Source organism: Pinus tabuliformis, chromosome 1_1, assembly GCF_031772625.1.
Source record: "Pinus tabuliformis cultivar Carrire ecotype Pingquan chromosome 1_1, CPIR1, whole genome shotgun sequence".
In the NCBI taxonomy this organism is placed as follows: domain Eukaryota; kingdom Viridiplantae; phylum Streptophyta; class Pinopsida; order Pinales; family Pinaceae; genus Pinus; species Pinus tabuliformis.
Window position 1 is genome coordinate 625832905 of NC_142297.1, and position 17528 is coordinate 625850432.

Genomic DNA, 17528 nt, shown 5'->3' on the forward strand with positions numbered 1-17528 from the left:
TAGAAGCTCCAAGACAAATAATATTAACCAAACATCGAAATTCATCCATTCATCCTAGAAATATCATCCTTAAAAGATAGCAAAAATCTCACAAGTAGATATGATCCAATCCAAGTGATGATGCTAAAATGAATTCACATCATTTGTATTTATACACTTGTAATGAGTTCGATTTAGCTAATTAGGCCTACATTAGCCCCTAAAATAAAATAATGTGCAAAATAACTAACTTTTGGTGACAAGCCCACCAAAATAGCTCATAAACAAAAGAATAAATCTCTCAAAAGGTTGAATGATCAATACTACATTTCGTTAGATCTTATAAGAGGCCTGATGAAGTCCATAGGTACCATAATGAGAAATAGGACTCCCAAAAGTAGTGGACAAGGGGTTGGCCCCTTGTTCTCCAAATAATAGACCCGTGGTGCTCCCAATGGGTGCGGGGACACAAGTGTCCTCATGGATCTCCAAATAGATTGAAGATGCCTATAAACCATCTGCAAGGGCTCGAATGATGGTATAATTGATGCCACAACATCACACGTCCTGGGTCATATGCCTTGTGCATGATACAATTGTGGGGCTTTAAACATCTCTGGGGATCCATGTAATGTTTTCTACTAATGTGGAGGCCCATGGCTCTCTACACACACTCTACATGTGCCAATGTAGCCCTCTGGAGAGTTAGAACCCCGTATAGGGAGACCAAACCCAAAATGGAGACCATTTGCAATCCTACATAAGATCCAATGTGTCCCCTTTCCTTCTAGTATAACAAGTCATTTAAAGAAATAGAGTTAAAGAGCTTACAGACCATGGATAATAGGTGGGACTTCATAATGGCATACCCTTCCATAGTGGGCTTTTGCATGTGTTAATGTCTCCAAGCCCCAAGGGGGTTAACCAAGTATCTTATTAGGTGGCTTTTATTTTTAAAGGAGATGTTATGTCCAAAATACATCCTTCAAATGGTGGTGGCATGTGATAAAGTGATGGAATGAAGTAGGGGATGGAGGGGGAAATCTTAGGTCACATGCCAAGGTACAAGGGTAGCTAATAAAAGGGAAGCCCACACTTGGGTATATAATGTATAGGAGGGAGAAATTGTGGTACATGAGTTACCCCGGGCTTGATTTTTCCACCCTTTTTCATATGCTGTTTGTCTTTTATAGTTTTTCTTTGGTTAGCTACTCGAGGCTCAAGGAGTAAGAGCATGATATGTAAAGTATAGCAGTGGATACCCCCTTTGAAGTGGGGTGGTTCATTTCCCACCAAGGATTCAGACAATCATGGGTTCCTTAATGATCAAAGAGGTTCATCTAGGGTTTACTGAAACCAGGGTGATGACCATGAGAATGGGATAGAGGCTAGAGCTCATGCATTGGCTTTTTCCCACGTGCTAAATGTGTTTGTCCCGACCATATTTTGGATTTTATGGTACATTTTCATGTTGAATGCATCCAATCAACCTCCAGAGCATCGTTCCAGACCTGACCCAAGGTGTGGGCAAGGGGAAGGGGAGGCTAACCCTATGTGGACTTAGTGGAGGAATGTGGACCCAAGTGGGAGGGGGAGTGGTGAATGGGGTTATAATGAGCAAAGGGGGAGTGATGAATGGGGTTATAATGAGTAGAGGGGGAGTGATGTATGTGGATGAGGGAACGGGACCACGCAACCAAAATCGGGGTTTCCCATGAAGTACCATCCCGAGAGCCCAAAGGTCAGTAAAAGAGATCCCACGAGACTAGGGTCCAAGGGTAACATCCAAAAGAGGTCTAGGGGACAAAAGCACAGACCCAGACCACTCTTTCCATTGAATCCCCCCATCAATTCATGCCCAAAACTTTCCATGATAAGTAAACTACAATACTCAATTACCAAATGACAAGCCATACCTTTAGGTTTAGAGGGCCCACCTTCAAACATACGATCATGACAGATGGGTGAGGGACCACATGGCTGGCTCAGGTGACGGAGAAGTGGCACAACGAGCTAGTTGGTGGCTCCAAGGGGCTGTGCACTGTCGAGTGAGGACCATCTTGGAGAAAATTTTCTCCTAGGGATATGTTAAAATTGGCAACCAGGGGAAAACTTCATGTGGGTCATCTTATTCACGGCTAATAATATTTTTATTAGATTCCTCTCGTCGAGAGGTGTAGGATTGATATAAAGATCATCCAATTCCGATAAGTATTCATGGAGTTATGAATTTATTTTGATTATGGAATTATTATCAAGCCGACCTACAACTCATGTAGGCTCAGAAGCCCAACAGTCGCATCTATTCACCCACCAACGTTGTGTATAAATATAAGAGGAATTTTCCTCATTTGGACTCACTCATCTTATCACATCTCTCTCTCTCTACTGCGCTGAAATGGGTCTCTTTCTCTCACACATGTGAAGCCGGAAGCTGTTGAATTTGAAGCTGCAACTGCAGAAGTAAAGATTGACTTGCGTGGCCTAGAAGATCTCCTCTTTGGAACTGCGTTGTAGGTTCATCTGAACCTCTTTTGAAAGCCACAACTTTTGGTGGTGGAATGAAGTCAATCCGACGAACGGTCTGCAAGATATCGACTGCCCTAGTTTGAAGTCGGAAACTGCTGAAACTGAAGCTGCAACTGCAGAAGTAAAGACTGAATTGCGTGGCCTAGAATATCTCCTCATCTGAACTACGCTGTAGGTTCATCTGAACTACGCTGTAGGTTCATCTGAACCTCCTCTGGAAGCCGAAACTTTTGGTGGTGGAATGAAGTCAATCCGATGAACGGTTTGCAAGATATCGACTGCCTTAGTTTGAAGCCAGAAACTGCTGAAACTGAAGCTGCAACTGCAGAAGTAAAGATTGACTTGCGTGGCCTAGAAGATCTCCTCATCTGAACTGCGTTTTAGGTTCATCTGAACCTCCTCTGGAAGCCGAAACATTTGGTGGTGGAATGAAGTCAATCCGACTGTCGGTTTGTGAGATATGGTCTGCCCTAGTTTGATAATGAAGCCGCTAATGTTGATGCTAGTGATCTTGGGTTTGTTACTGCTGATATGAATTAGATTTATTGTACTATTTCTCTCTGCTGAATTATTGAAGATAAAAGAAGATTTGATCAAAGGGTTTCCCCACACATTGTGGGGTTTGTCCCTGGCTAGCCGCCACATCTTGTGTCTCTTGTCTTGGCTTGTTTTCTGTCGATCGTTTAATGTTCTATCTGCACTTTACTTTATGTACGTGTGATCGCTAATCTTTGGAATATAATAAGGAAAAGAAGTAAACTGTTATAAGCATAGAACATACCATAACTTAACATGGTATCAGAGCTGAGGTGAAGACAAAGCCCGAGCAAGAGCAAGAGCAATCATTGAAGAGAAGATTGGCAAGGCTATCCTAAAAGAACTATGGGGTCCTCAACACTCTTTCCTGCTGAAGACAAGCTCCGTGAGAAAGCTGACTATCACGGATGAAAGATGTCTATCGATCTAACCCTTGAAGATCAAGGAGTGCTGGACCATGTAAGAGGCAATATTGTTGAGCCTTCATCAAATGCATCTGCTGCTGCCTGGAACAAATGGAAAAATGGAGAAGTCAAAACAAAGAAGATCATCCAGGACTCTATCGACAAGTGCTTGGTGGCCTACATCTATGATCTAGACACCTCCAAGGAAATCTACGACAGACTGGACTACTCTTCTGAACTATAATGTAATTCCTGGTTTCGAGGAATTAATGGCTAGATGCATTCAAGAAGAAACAAGGGAAGAAGTGTAAGAAATAACCATGCCTAAAGGTCCTCCTGCTGCCTTTTCTTTTCATACAAAGAAAAGAAATAATTCTGGGACTAAATCAAAAGGAAAGGTTGGACCTAAGGCTAGAAGAAGATGATGATGTTACATTTGCGATAAAGCAAGTCACTATGCAAGGGAGTGCCCTGATAGAAAGGACTCACTCTAGGACGATGATCAAAATCCCTCTGATGGCAATCAAAGGAATGACAAATTCAACAACAAAGGTAAGAGGAGAGCTGGGAATCAAGGAAGAGGACAAGCATTGAAGAAGGCCAGAAATTCCAGGATGTATTAAATGCACCTGACCTCAAAAAGAACCTAGTGTCCATCTCAGGAACGGAAGACAAAGGCTACAAGGTAACCTTCAGCGATGGCAAGGTATGTATATGGAAAAATAATGTTAAAGATGCCTTTACTCTTGGGTTTAGTGTTGATTCATTATATCAGGTCGATGGAAGTCTGCTAGGTGTCATGTCTTATGACATATCTCTTTAGTCCGAACTTTAGCATCAGAGGTTTGCCCACCTTCATTACAAATCTCTACCCGATGTAAGACAGATGGTAACAGGGATGCCCGAATTCTGAATAGAGAATGAAGGTGTATGTCCAGGATGCGCTGAAGGAAAGCTCAAAAGGGGACCATTCCCCTTAAGCCAAAGCAAGACCTCTGATATATTACAATTGGTTCACTCAGGCATACCTAAGGTTGGCATTAAGAGGGAGACTACTACACCACATACTCCTGAGTAGAATGGTATGGTGGGAAGGAAGAACCACACGATGATGGAAGCTGTCCGTGCCATGCTACATGATCAAAGACTTCCAAAGTTTCTATGGGCTGAAACTACAATCATCGTCGTATATGTACAAAATCGATGCCCTCATCAAGCATTGGGTTCCTAAACTCCTGAAGAAATGTTCACCACCGGTCAAAGGGAAGTTGTGATTAGTCATGATGTCACCTTTGACAAATATATGGCTCTCAGCAAGGTGGACAATCTGCTGACTTTGAGTAGCTCTAAAGAAGCCGACACCACAGAACCGAAAGAAAAGGATGATGAATCAATGCCTGATGTAGAAGAACCCATGGATCCTATTGATCCTCATCCACATGAGCCTTCCTCTTCTAGGAAGAGGCCTTCATGGCTTAGGGGGATACTTGATGATGCTAAAGGACATGCTGCACCCTGAGGAACCTTCCGTCAAAGTAAGAAACTTAATAGGTATCAAGGATACCTGACCATCATGAGCACGATCGTACAAAATGAGCCTTCATCATTCTCAGATGCCGTCAAGCATCAAGTATCGAAGGATGTTATGACTGTAGAATATGAGTCTATTATGGAGAATGATGTCAGGGAAGTAGTTCCCAGACCCTGGACAAGACAATTGTTACTTCAAAATGGCTTTACAAGATAAAGCATGCAGCAGATGGAAGCACGGAAAAGTATAAGGCTCGTTTTGTTGCTCGAGGTTTCTCCCAAAAGGAAGGTATAGACTATGATGAGATATTTGCACCTGTTGCTAGATATACGACCATCCGCTCGATCATAGCCCTTGCCGCTTCATAAGGATGGAACCTACATCAGATGGATGTCAAAACTGTGTTCTTGCATGGCTCAATCAAAGAAGAGGTCTACGTGGAGCAACCCGAAGGATTTGAGATTTATGATCAAAAATCTCATGTATGCAGGTTGAAGAAAGCTCTCTATGGGTTGAAGCAAGCACCCTGAGCATGGTATGAGAGGATCGAAAGCTACTTGATGAAGCTGGGATTCACTAGGAGTGAAGCTGATCCTAACCTTTACTTTAAGGTTGAAGATGACAAGCCTCTCATACTGGTGTTGTATGTGGATGACCTCTTTCTAACAGGTGCAAACCCTATCATTCACAAATGTAAGAGGGAGATGGCTTCTAAATTTGAAATGAAGGACCAAGGACTTGAAGTGTGGCAAAAGCCAAGGGAAATTTTCCTATCTCAAGGAAAATATGTGGTAAATATATTGGAAAGATTCGGTATGATGGACTGCAACCCTGTGACTACCTCGAGGATCTTAAATTTTAGAAGTTATATGGTAGTGATGTCGGACCAGACTTGGGAAATGCCTTTGAGTTTCAAAAACTCATTCGCATTGATGTTCTTGGTGAACCTCCGTCCGAACATGTGTTTTGCAGTTAACATTGTGAGCTCATATTTGGTTGAGCCTCACTGGATTGATGCCAGGAATATTCTGAGATGTCTTCAGGACACAATCTCTCATGGATTAAGATACACTGCCGGAGATGTGAGACTACCTGGATATACTGATGTTGATTGGGCAGGCAGTGTGGTGGACCGTAAGAGCACTTCCGGGTGCTGTTTCACCTTGGGATCTGCTTCAATATCCTGGATGAGCAGGAATCAGAAGTAGGTGGCTTTGAGCACCGCCGAAGCAGGATATATTGTTGCTAGCATAACCTCGTGTGAGGTAGTCTGGTTGCGAAAGCTCTTCAGTGAGCTGTTTGGATTTACATTGGATACCACTGAGATTCTCTATAACAACCAGAGGTGGGATTCGATTATTGAGGAATCCCGTATTCGTCGATTGCTCCAGCAGATAGACATCATCTTGGATATGGTAAGTTGATGAGCAAGGAGGCTCCATCGCATTAAGATGATGTACAGGTTGATACACCTTGTCAAAGCCCCGAGGAAAGATCTAATCTATGATTTTCCCAAATGACTTGGAGTCGGTAAGAAACCCTTGTACAAGGGTCTTGCATGTTGCATACATTGAGCTCTGGGAGCTCTAAGGGCTTGCGGTTATTACTGGAGCAACATACGACCACATGGTGACTCACCCTCCCCTGGTGGTGCACACTGGAACAAGATGATTCGCTCTCTTGTGGGACAAGATGATTCGATCTCTTGTGGAACAAGATGATTCACTCTCCTGTGTAGCAGGATGATTAGTTCTCCTGTGAGGCATGGATTGATGTGTTCTCCATGGCGATTGTAGCAGGATTGATGTGTTCTCCTGTGAGGCTTGGATTGATGTGTTCTCCATGGCGGCCTGGATTGATGTGTTCTCCATGGAAATTGTAGCAGGATTGATGTGTTCTCCATGGCAATTGTAGCAGGATTGATGTGTTCTCCTGTGAGGACAGGATTGATTAGTTCTCCTGTTGAGGCATCCTACCCATGCAGTCTGGGACTCATGGGAAGTACCTTTCATTTGATCAATGAGCAGGGAAATGAAGTTAGGGACCATAGTAGTATCGATGGACGCATCGTTGTAACTACCATACTCCCTACGCTAGGATGACCTCCATTGATCTGGGATCAATGATACTGGTTTGGGACCAGTGGTAGGAGTTGTACCATACTATGACGCTGACTTCGGGTCGGTTGAGACTGGTCTGGGATCAGTGGTACATACTCTGAGACTGACTTTGAGTCAGTGGAGGATGATATTGGTCTGGGACCATTGGAGTTGTACTCACTATGACGCTGACTTTGGGTTGGTTGAGACTGGTCTGGGACCAGTGGTACATACTCTGAGACTGACTTTGAGTCAGTATGATACATCCTCGATCATTTCTTCTTCTTCATAATTCGAACAAAAGCAGAGTAGAATAGAACAATGCAAGAGCAGAGCAGAACAGAACAAAACAGTACAGATCAGTGCAGGGCAGAACAAGACAAAGCAGAACAGGCAAAATGGAGCAGAGTACGGCAAGGGTCAAGCTGTACAAGGCAGTGAATTTGATGGATGAATAGTAACGACCGATAGACAGATTGCAGATGAAGTCCTCCATGGTTGAGAGGGAGTGTTAAAATTGGAAACCAGGGCAAAAATTCATGTGGGTCATCTTATTCATGGCTAATAATATTTTTATTAGATTCATCTCGTTGAGAGGTGTAGGATTGATATAAATATCATCTGATTCCGATAAGTATTCATGGAGATATGAATTTATTTTGATTATGGAATTATTATCAAGCCAACCTACAACTCATGTAGGCTCAGAAGCCCAACAGTCGCATCTATTCACCCACCAACGTTGTGTATAAATATAAGAGGACTTTTCCTCATTTGGACTCACTCATCTCATCACATCTCTCTCTCTCTACTGCGCAGATATGAGTCTCTTCTCTACTGCGCTGAAATGGGTCTCTCTCTCTCACACATGTGACGCCGAAAGCTGTTGAATTTGAAGCTACAACTGCAGAAGTAAATATTGACTTGCATGACCTAGAAGATCTCCTCTTTGGAATTACGTTGTAGGTTCATCTGAACCTCCTTTGAAAGCCACAACTTTTGGTGGTGGAATGAAGTCAATCCGACGAACGGTTTGCAAGATATCGAATGCCCTAGTTTGAAGTCGGAAACTGCTGAAACTGAAGCTGCAACTGCAGAAGTAAAGATTGACTTGCGTGGCCTAGAATATATCCTCATCTAAACTGCGTTGTAGTTTCATCTGAACCTCCTCTAGAAGCCGAAACTTTTGGTGGTGGAATGAAGTCAATCCGACGAACGGTTTGCAAGATATCGACTGCCCTAGTTTGAAGCCGGAAACTGCTGAAACTGAAGCTGCAACTGCAGAAGTAAAGATTGACTTGCGTGGCCTAGAAGATCTCCTCATCTGAACTGCGTTGTAGGTTCATATGAACCTCCTCTGGAAACTGAAACTTTTGGTGGTGGAATGAAGTCAATCCAACTGTCGGTTTGTGAGATATGGTCTGCCCTAGTTTGATAATGAAGCCGCTAATGCTGATGCTACTGATCTAGGGTTTGCTACTGCTGATATGAATCAGATTTATTGTACTATTTCTCTCTGCTGAATTATTGAAGATAAAAGAAGATTTGATCAAAGGGTTTCCCCACACATTGTGGGGTTTGTCCCTGGCTAGCCGCCACATCTTGTGTCTCTTGTCTTGGCTTGTTTTCTGTCGATCGTTTAATGTTCTATCTGCACTTTACTTTATGTACGTGTGATTGCTAATCTTTGGAATATAATAAGGAAAAGAAGTAAACTGTTATAAGCATAGAACATACCATAACTTAACAGGATATTACCCACAAAATGGTGGGTGACACAGGGAAGAGGTCATCGTGCAAGTCATGGCAAGGGTAGAGGGCACCCACCAACAACCCCTGTTGAGAATGACGAATGGGGATTGTTCAACAATGCCATTTTGCCTCACATTCATCCTCAGGTCTTTGAACTTGAAGTAGAGGAAATCCGCCATGGATAGAACACACTTTGGGCACGCCGTAATCTTTTTCCCACCAACTCAAGGATCGAGAAAGGGATAAATCTTGAGATACCTACTGAATTGTTGAGCTTTTAGCCTTCAACAACCATGCCACCTCTTCCCTCTGCTGCCACTCCTGCAACCTGGAAATAGACTTCCCTCCCGACATTCCCTCCCCCCTTACCCTGCTCCCTCGACTTCCACCTCCCCTCCCCTCAGCTTTGCATCTCCCCCCATCTTCATGGCTTCTGGAGGCTGTTCTTCCCATGCTCGCATGCATCCAGTTTCAACTCCACCACTGCAAGTATCTCAGGCAATGCCTCCCTGGCTCTCTCCTCCTCGCCCCAATCCACATAGGTGTTACATCATCGAGGAGAAGCTAGAAGAAGAGATCACTGCCAGCCTTCCCAATGCAGGTCAACATCTCTACAAGTCTTCACAAAGTTGATTAAGCTTCCTCTGATTTTCATTAGCATAGTTTATTTTGGCACTATGGCTTCTTTTCTTATGGTTGTCAACATGTGGCTTTGTTCCACCACAGTCCACAACTTTAATTTTTTTACTTTCTCATGCTATGTAATGGTGTTGAACTGTAATTTTTGTGCATGTTTCTCTAGTTTCCCCTCTCAAGGGTAGAAAACATCAATGGGTGATGGACAAAGGGCCCCTAAGACCACCAATTTGTGTTCTATGTAAATTTTTCTGTTAATATAATGTGAATCCCTTTGCCAACAAAAAAAATAATGTGTAATAAAATCCCAAGTTAAAATAAATCTAAGATGGTTAAATTTAAATGATATTCATATCAAAATGTTTTGGAAAAAGATCATTACCAATATATGTTATAATTTATACGTCATGCAATATATCTATTTCAACATAATTTTGTCACAATTTCTACTATAATTTTGTACTAAATTTATTTTAATTATTATAATATGAAATATATAAAATTAGAGTTAAAAAATCTAGAAGCTTCTAAACTTTACACACACACACACACACACACACACACACACACACACACATATATATATAAGCATTGAATTATGATAAAAGTTTTAATTACAATTACAACCAATGATAAAAGTGTGGAAAAAGAATTGCAACCAGAGTTCTAATTGAGAGGTCAAACAGCAAAAACTTCTAGCCATCAATGAGCACAGATTAAGACTTAGATATCGCTTCAATGGAATAATCTCCTTATCTTCTTGAGCACCGTGCAATGTATCTTCAAATTCTCTGCAAGTTTGCTCTGTGCAAATTGTCCTGTGTGAGTCAAGTATGCACTCTCACTTCGCAACCATTATAACAACATGCAACAATAAATGCATCTACTATTTAATTGTTGTTTACTAAAACGACAAATGGAAACTTATTAATATACAAACTAAACTTATTAATTTTATGTGCCAGTTAAAAACGGAATCAACTAGAGGCGCAGGAGAAATGAACTCGTTTAAGGAGAAAAGGAATCATGTTTCTCATAAAACCATTTCAAGAAACCATCTGTTCTTGGAGGAACTAGTTTCGTGGACTAAGAAATGAAAACAGCCATACAAAACATTGTTTTCCATGTTGCTATGTTTCCTATACATTCTCTTCCATAAACAAAGGCTCCCATTCCGTTTCTGATGACTGGTAACGTAGTTCAGCACTGTGATTTTTCAGTTTCTAGCATCTTCATTGCCCTTGTAACTTATTTTATATTCTCACTTAGTTAGACATTTCACTTTTATATAGACAGTTAGATCTTTGTATTTTTCTTATTTTAGCATTGATCTATGAGTTTCTTTCTCAGTTCCACTTTGTACTTACATATGATATACTCCTTTAGCCCCATTTACCTACTTTTCTAATCATTTGTTGGACATTAATAAAATTTAAATTATTTTTTCTTACTTTACCTCACCAAAAAACAGAAACTGCCAAACCGTTTTCTTCAAAACTGTTCTTGACAACTTCATTTGCCAACATCGCTTCAATGCCCACATAGCTGCAATGTAGGGACAGATCAAGCCTGGCACCTAAGCCGAAGGAAGTCCACTCTATTTAATGCAACCCCTTGTTGCATGTTTCTTGAAGCAGCAGAAGAGAGAAAAAGATCTTTAGTTGGTTTCAAAGTGCATTACTGTTGATCTGTAACATTTGACTCATGGCATCTATACTAACAATAGGAATTAGTAGTTTATTGAGCGATTCTATGAAAAACCTGCCTTTGTTCTGTGTAATATGATATCCTTGATAGGGTTTTAGCAGAGTTTTAGGGCAAAAAGAAAGGTCTATATCTGCTGCTAGAAAGCTCATGGTGTTAACATGACGACTTGTTTAATAGATTCAGAAATTTAGAATTGTAAGTTTCTCTTAATAGCTCTGGGTGATGATGCTAGTTTTTTCATTTTATTGGGCTCACTAGAACTCGAGACCAACTAGATATGGATATCGGGCCCTAACCAAAATGCCAGATCGGGGCATTCGGCAGGATACATATATCACTAGCAGAAATTCAACCCATGGAGCTGTATGTGGAGTTGTAGTGATGCATGAGCACTACAATGGGATCAAACTCGACACCAACTATCACTGGATACTCGATGGACTGGCCTTCTATGACTTTTTCTAATTACATATTACATATTGTCCTACACGAGTTGAACACCATCCTGCCCCATATTTGGAATGAACGGGGATCGAAGGTCTTCTAAACTTTATGGAATGCTTTCATACATACGAATCCTTATATCATACTGGACAAAGAAGAGTCATGCAATAAAAATGCTCAATAAACTTTGCACTTAAAAGCTTTACTTTACTATGACATGAAAGTTTGAAATATTTGATGAACACCGATTAAAACAACTGTGGAGCCATATTTTTTAAAGCACTTCAAAAAAAAATCTAAAGGATCTGTTAATAATTAATTTACGGACTACTTTTGGGAGGTTTCAGTATAGCGCACAAGGTGTTGTTACGAAGTTGACCAATTAGACTTCTACCTGATTCAGATTTTCGAGTCAATTGGGTGCTTCAGAAATAATAGGGATTTGATCTCTATTTAGTTCCAAACCTAGCAATTTTTGCAAAATACTTATCCCTCAAGCCTAGCACCTAAGAAGTCCACTCAGACATGCAGGGCCCTCTTATTGTGATTCTCGAAAGTAGCAGGGAAAAAAATAATTAATTAACTTAAATTAAAAGAAAAGGGACTCGGTGGATTTCAAAATGTGTTGCTTGTAATATGAAATATTTGCCTCATAACAACTATACTTCAGAACGAACTAGCAATTTATTGAGAGTGGCATGTATTTCCTACATTGTAATCGTCGGTTGCAGATTTTCTGAATTTGATAGGGAGGTTTAAGGTGTTGAGATTTTACTTGCCATACTCGATGCAGGCGCTTCTTCGCATTGGCCTTCCGGGTGGAAGTCAGCGTGATCTTCTTCCATAGGAGCCCAGGAGAATCGGTCCTCTTCAAAATTTGGAGGAAACACGTCAGTACGAAGAACATTGTATGTCCCACGACTCTACGAAAACACATTGGCTTTGTTCTATGCAATATCACTGGGATTTAGCACGGTTTTAGGGAAATCACAAAAGCCTACTGCTATGGTGTTAGAATGATGTTTCATATCATGCATGCCCACTCTTTTGGTATCCAGGGTCATGAACTATCTATTACTATTAATAGGATTAATAGATTGGGAAATTAAAAAATTATGGTTTTTACATGGATAGATATTGTTGGATGTATAAAATATTTTTCGGAAGAAATTATATTGAAGATTTGGTCGATGCGTTTGGAACCAACAAAAGTGTTGGGTGATATTGTGTTATATTTAATTCCTTTGTAGAGTGATCTATATTGCTGCATGCATCATCTATGGTGTTATGTTGGGTGATGTTGTGTTATATTTAATTGCTTTGTAGAGTGTTGGGTGGTGATGTGTTATATTTAATTCCTTTGTAGAGTGATCTATATTGTTGCATGCATCATCTATGGTGTTGTATTGGGTGATGTTGTGTTATATTTAATTCCTTTGTAGAGTGATCTATATCGTTGCATGCATCATCTATGGTGTTGTGCAATGGTTCGTATGTGATGCATATGTGATGTTTTTTTACATTTTCACAGTTATCTTAAATGTTGGGTGAATATGTATATGAATGTGTGTTATTTTATTTTAATTAAATGTTTGGTAAATATGCTATGAATGTGTTTTAATTAAGTAAAATTATAAAATAATATATTTAGTAAAGTATATAAGTGGTAAAAATTCAATTTCTAAATATGTATGATGTATTTTAATGATGTATAGATAATATATGAAATATTTGTATACAAATGAAGTATTTATCACTTCAATAACTTAAAATTGTAAAGTTTTTGTTTTTTTTAATGATTAGTTGCTATATTGAGAAGTTATTGGCTTTTATGTTAAAAAAATTTAAGTTAAACAATCATAGCCAATGTGTATGGGGTGTTGAAATAAAACTTATCAAGTGTGTTAATTATAAGTGTGTTAACTAGTTTAATAAGATTATTGTTTAGTTTTAAGATAGTTGTCAAGTCAAGTTTGAAGTTTAACTTAGTTTAGGTCTTGGAAAAGAAGGAATATTCGTTAGATCATGGTTTAATTTATAGATTTAATGATTTAAGGTCTTTGCTAAAAAGTTCTATTCTTGAATAGAGAAAGCACAAGAGTACTTCATCGAATATAGAATGTTTATCCATCCAATTGTGAAGGGTTTTCTCATCTTGGAGTTCATTTTTGAGATGAACATAATAAAGTTCCTAATGAACATATTCATGGAGGGCATGGATCTGTTTACAAATCTAGTGATCTGAATTAGCTCATTATATTATTTTTCATCCATTTGGATGCTTCTGGAGTAGAAAAATCAGAAGAACCAACTTGCAAGGTCATTTTTACTAACAATTCCCTTTTGGAAAAAATTGGGGTGAAAAACTATAGGAGTCGTTTTGAGGCCTTAAATGGCCGCTTTTTGTGATCTTGAACTTACTATGGGCCAAGATTCCATACTATAGACATTGATACCCTTCCAACAACATAAGAACCACCTCAATAAGAGCTTATAGGAGAAAGTTAGGCCTCCTCAAATGCTGACCTATCGTGACTAACCACCATAATTCAAGAGGATGCCATGTCAGCCCTTGTTACTCATGGAAAAGGGGCTACCCATGTTAATACTATGAAGAAGACTTTGGAAGGGTCAAAGTTGTCACTCTAGTTGAGAGTTGAAGGAGTCAAGCTTAACCCTTGGTTGGCTATCAAGTTGTTTTATAACCAGGCCACTAAGGGAAAAGGGGTTCCATTCTATTTGCTTGCATTTTGTTCCATGGTAGGGTAGAGTGGTTGAGAGTGGATAGAGAGAAATGAAAACAAAGGGGATATGTGTTATCTAGCAGGTCACTAGTTGCAGGTCTCAGGTAACTTCATGAAGAGTGCCTTTTGCTTTGTACTTGCATCATTTCCTTTCCGAACAAAAGAAAGCAGAGTAGACACACCTCCTAAGTTGGTTTTCTCCTCTAAAGGTTTCCCATAGCATTACTTGTTGTTCATTGTGATTGGTGTATGTTTTTATTTCACTATTTTCTATTTTCTACATTTTATCTATTGTTAGCATAAACAACGGAAATCAATAATAACAAATTTGGAATCTAAAAGGAAATCAACTCTTCATAATATATATTTCAATTTGGTTTAATATATTTATTGTGACTAACTATCTAGTGGTATAACCATGTCAATTTGCATATCATATTGGTATTAGAGCGAGATTCTTTTGAAATTTATTGGGAAGTTACAGGGGATCTAGGAAACAGTTTGAGTAGGAAGTCATAAACCCCCAGCTATGACTGACGAATCAGTTTATAATAACCCTTGAGATACGGTGGAGGAGATATTCTCAAGGCTAGAAGCACGAGTCATAGATATCATCTATAATATGAGCATTCTTATGGCATCTCTCGCAAACAAGTTTGAAATCATAGAAGATGGAGGTTCTATAGAACTTTCACTGTAGATTAAACTAGTTATGCAATGTACTAAAGCAAAATACTTAATCTACTTCTACAATCAAACTTTTGGAAGCTTAATCGATTTGAGCAAGATCAAACAGAACACATATAACAGAGAAGAATATTCAGTCACATGTGAAACACAGAAGAATACTCTAGGGAAAGCCTCAGCTAAAAACCCTGCTATCTGTATTATCATACAAGTGGAAATATCTTAGGATTACACAAAGCTTTAGCTCTCAAGCTATCCATCTCTCAGTACACTCCCTCACTGCTGCTCATAGATAGAATAGACAACACATATGCCTTCCTTCAGTCCTCCAAGCCTCCTATTTCCTTGCACAATTTCTCCTCGGTCCTCCAGCTTCCACCTATGTGATAATCACCTCTCACACTACTCTGACCTCTGTAGTAACTGCACAATCCTCAAGGAATGAATTCCTTTTGCATGCAATAGATATTCACATGGGAATATTCTAGAAACTGATAGTACACTGTCCTTGCCTCTAATCTTAACTGGGTCTTTGTCTGAACTGACATGCATGAGTTATTTATGAGAGAATATTCAGTTATCTGGAGAACACTAGTTGCATGCATGCATGCATTAACTGACTAAACTCACAATTAGTTCCACAAACTGTTTGGAACTAATTTAACTGGACTTAACTCAGTTAATTGAGCTAACTAATTTCAACTCAAATACAACTCATCCTTATCTCCTTAATTAAGGGATAACTGTTGCATGTCTTCACAAAGACTTCACATTTGATTTTCTCCAACTAATTAACTCAAGATGAATTAATTAATTATTTTTCAAACAGCTCGTGAAACTAAATTCGTATTTTAATTCTCAATTTTGATTCAAGGACAAATCAAAATTGGAATATATCCTGAAATGCTATCTATAACAATGCTATTTTTAGCATTTCTTGTTTCTATTTTCAACACTCCCTCTCAACAAGAAAGGGATTATCTGTCACCCCGATCCTGTCTCTGTGGAACTTGAATTTACACTTTGACAATGCCTTAGTCAAAATGTCATCATCTTACTCCTCGGTCGAAATATACTGCAACAACATGATCCTCATCACCACACAGTCTCTGAGATGATGATACCAAATGTCTATGTTCTTGGACCTGTCATGAAATACTAGATTCTCAGAGACTTTGATACAACTTTGATTATCACAATAGATCACAGTTGGATCCATCCTCTGATCAAACAAACCAACTAGAATTTTCAACATCCAAATGGCCTCACATGTTTCCCGACTGGCAGCCATGTATTCAACCTTTACTGAGCTAAGTGAAACTGACCTCTATTTCCTGTTGTACCAAGAAACTACAGTTGAACCAAGGTTAAAAATTCCTCCTGATGTGCTCTTCCGATCTGATGGACTCCCTGCCCAATCTGCATCTGTGAAGCCTTGTAGCTTCACTCCCTCTAACCGTCTATACCATAATCCATACTGAGATGTGCCTCTGAGGTATCTCAAAAAATGCTTCGCTGCCTTCCAAAACATCTTAGTAGGCTGAACCATAGCTTGACTTGGCTGGTTCACCGCAAAGAACAAATCTGGTCATGTGTTCAATAAATACATCAATGAACCCACAAACTTCTTGTACACAGTAGCTTCTACTACTTCTCCTGAAGTAGCATCCTCCTTCCTCCAGTTACTTACTAGAGGAGTCTGCATGGACATGCACTTCTCCATGTGGAATCTCCTGAATATCTCATTGGCATACTTTCCTTGAGACACAAACACTTCCCCATCCTTCTGCCACACTTCCATGCCTAGAAAGTAGTGCATGAGACCCATGTATTTCATCTTGAACTCTCTTGCAAGGTCCTCCTTGCAAGACATGAGCAACTGATCATCACATGTCAATATCAGATCATCAACATAAAGAAAAATGATTAACTGCAAACCTTCCACCATGATGTGGTACAAGTTCACATCCGCTTCACTCTTTGTGAAGCCCAACTCGAGGAAGTAATTATCAATCTTGGTGTACCAAGTATGAGGTGCTTGCTTCAGCCTGTACAAAACTCTCTTTAGTTAGCACACATGCGACTCATGATCAAAGGTCTCAAATCCTTCTGGTTGCTCTATGTACACCTCTTCCTCAATTTTGCCATTGAGGAATATAGTCTTCACATCCATCTGATGGATCTTCCAACCCATCTATGCTAATAGTGCCAACATCGATTTGATAGATGAGTACCTTGCTACAGGAGCAAAAGTCTCATCATAGTCGATCCCCTCGACCTTTGAGAAACCATGGGCAACAAACCTTGCCTTATGTTTCTCCACACTACCATCAGTAGCTTGCTTTACCTTGTAAAGCCAACAGGAACTCACAACCGACTTGTCCAGTCTTGGAACAACATCCCAAACATTGTTTTGAACTATGGATTCATACTCCTCCATCATATAATCAACCCAAACTAGTTGTTGAGCTGCTTCCTC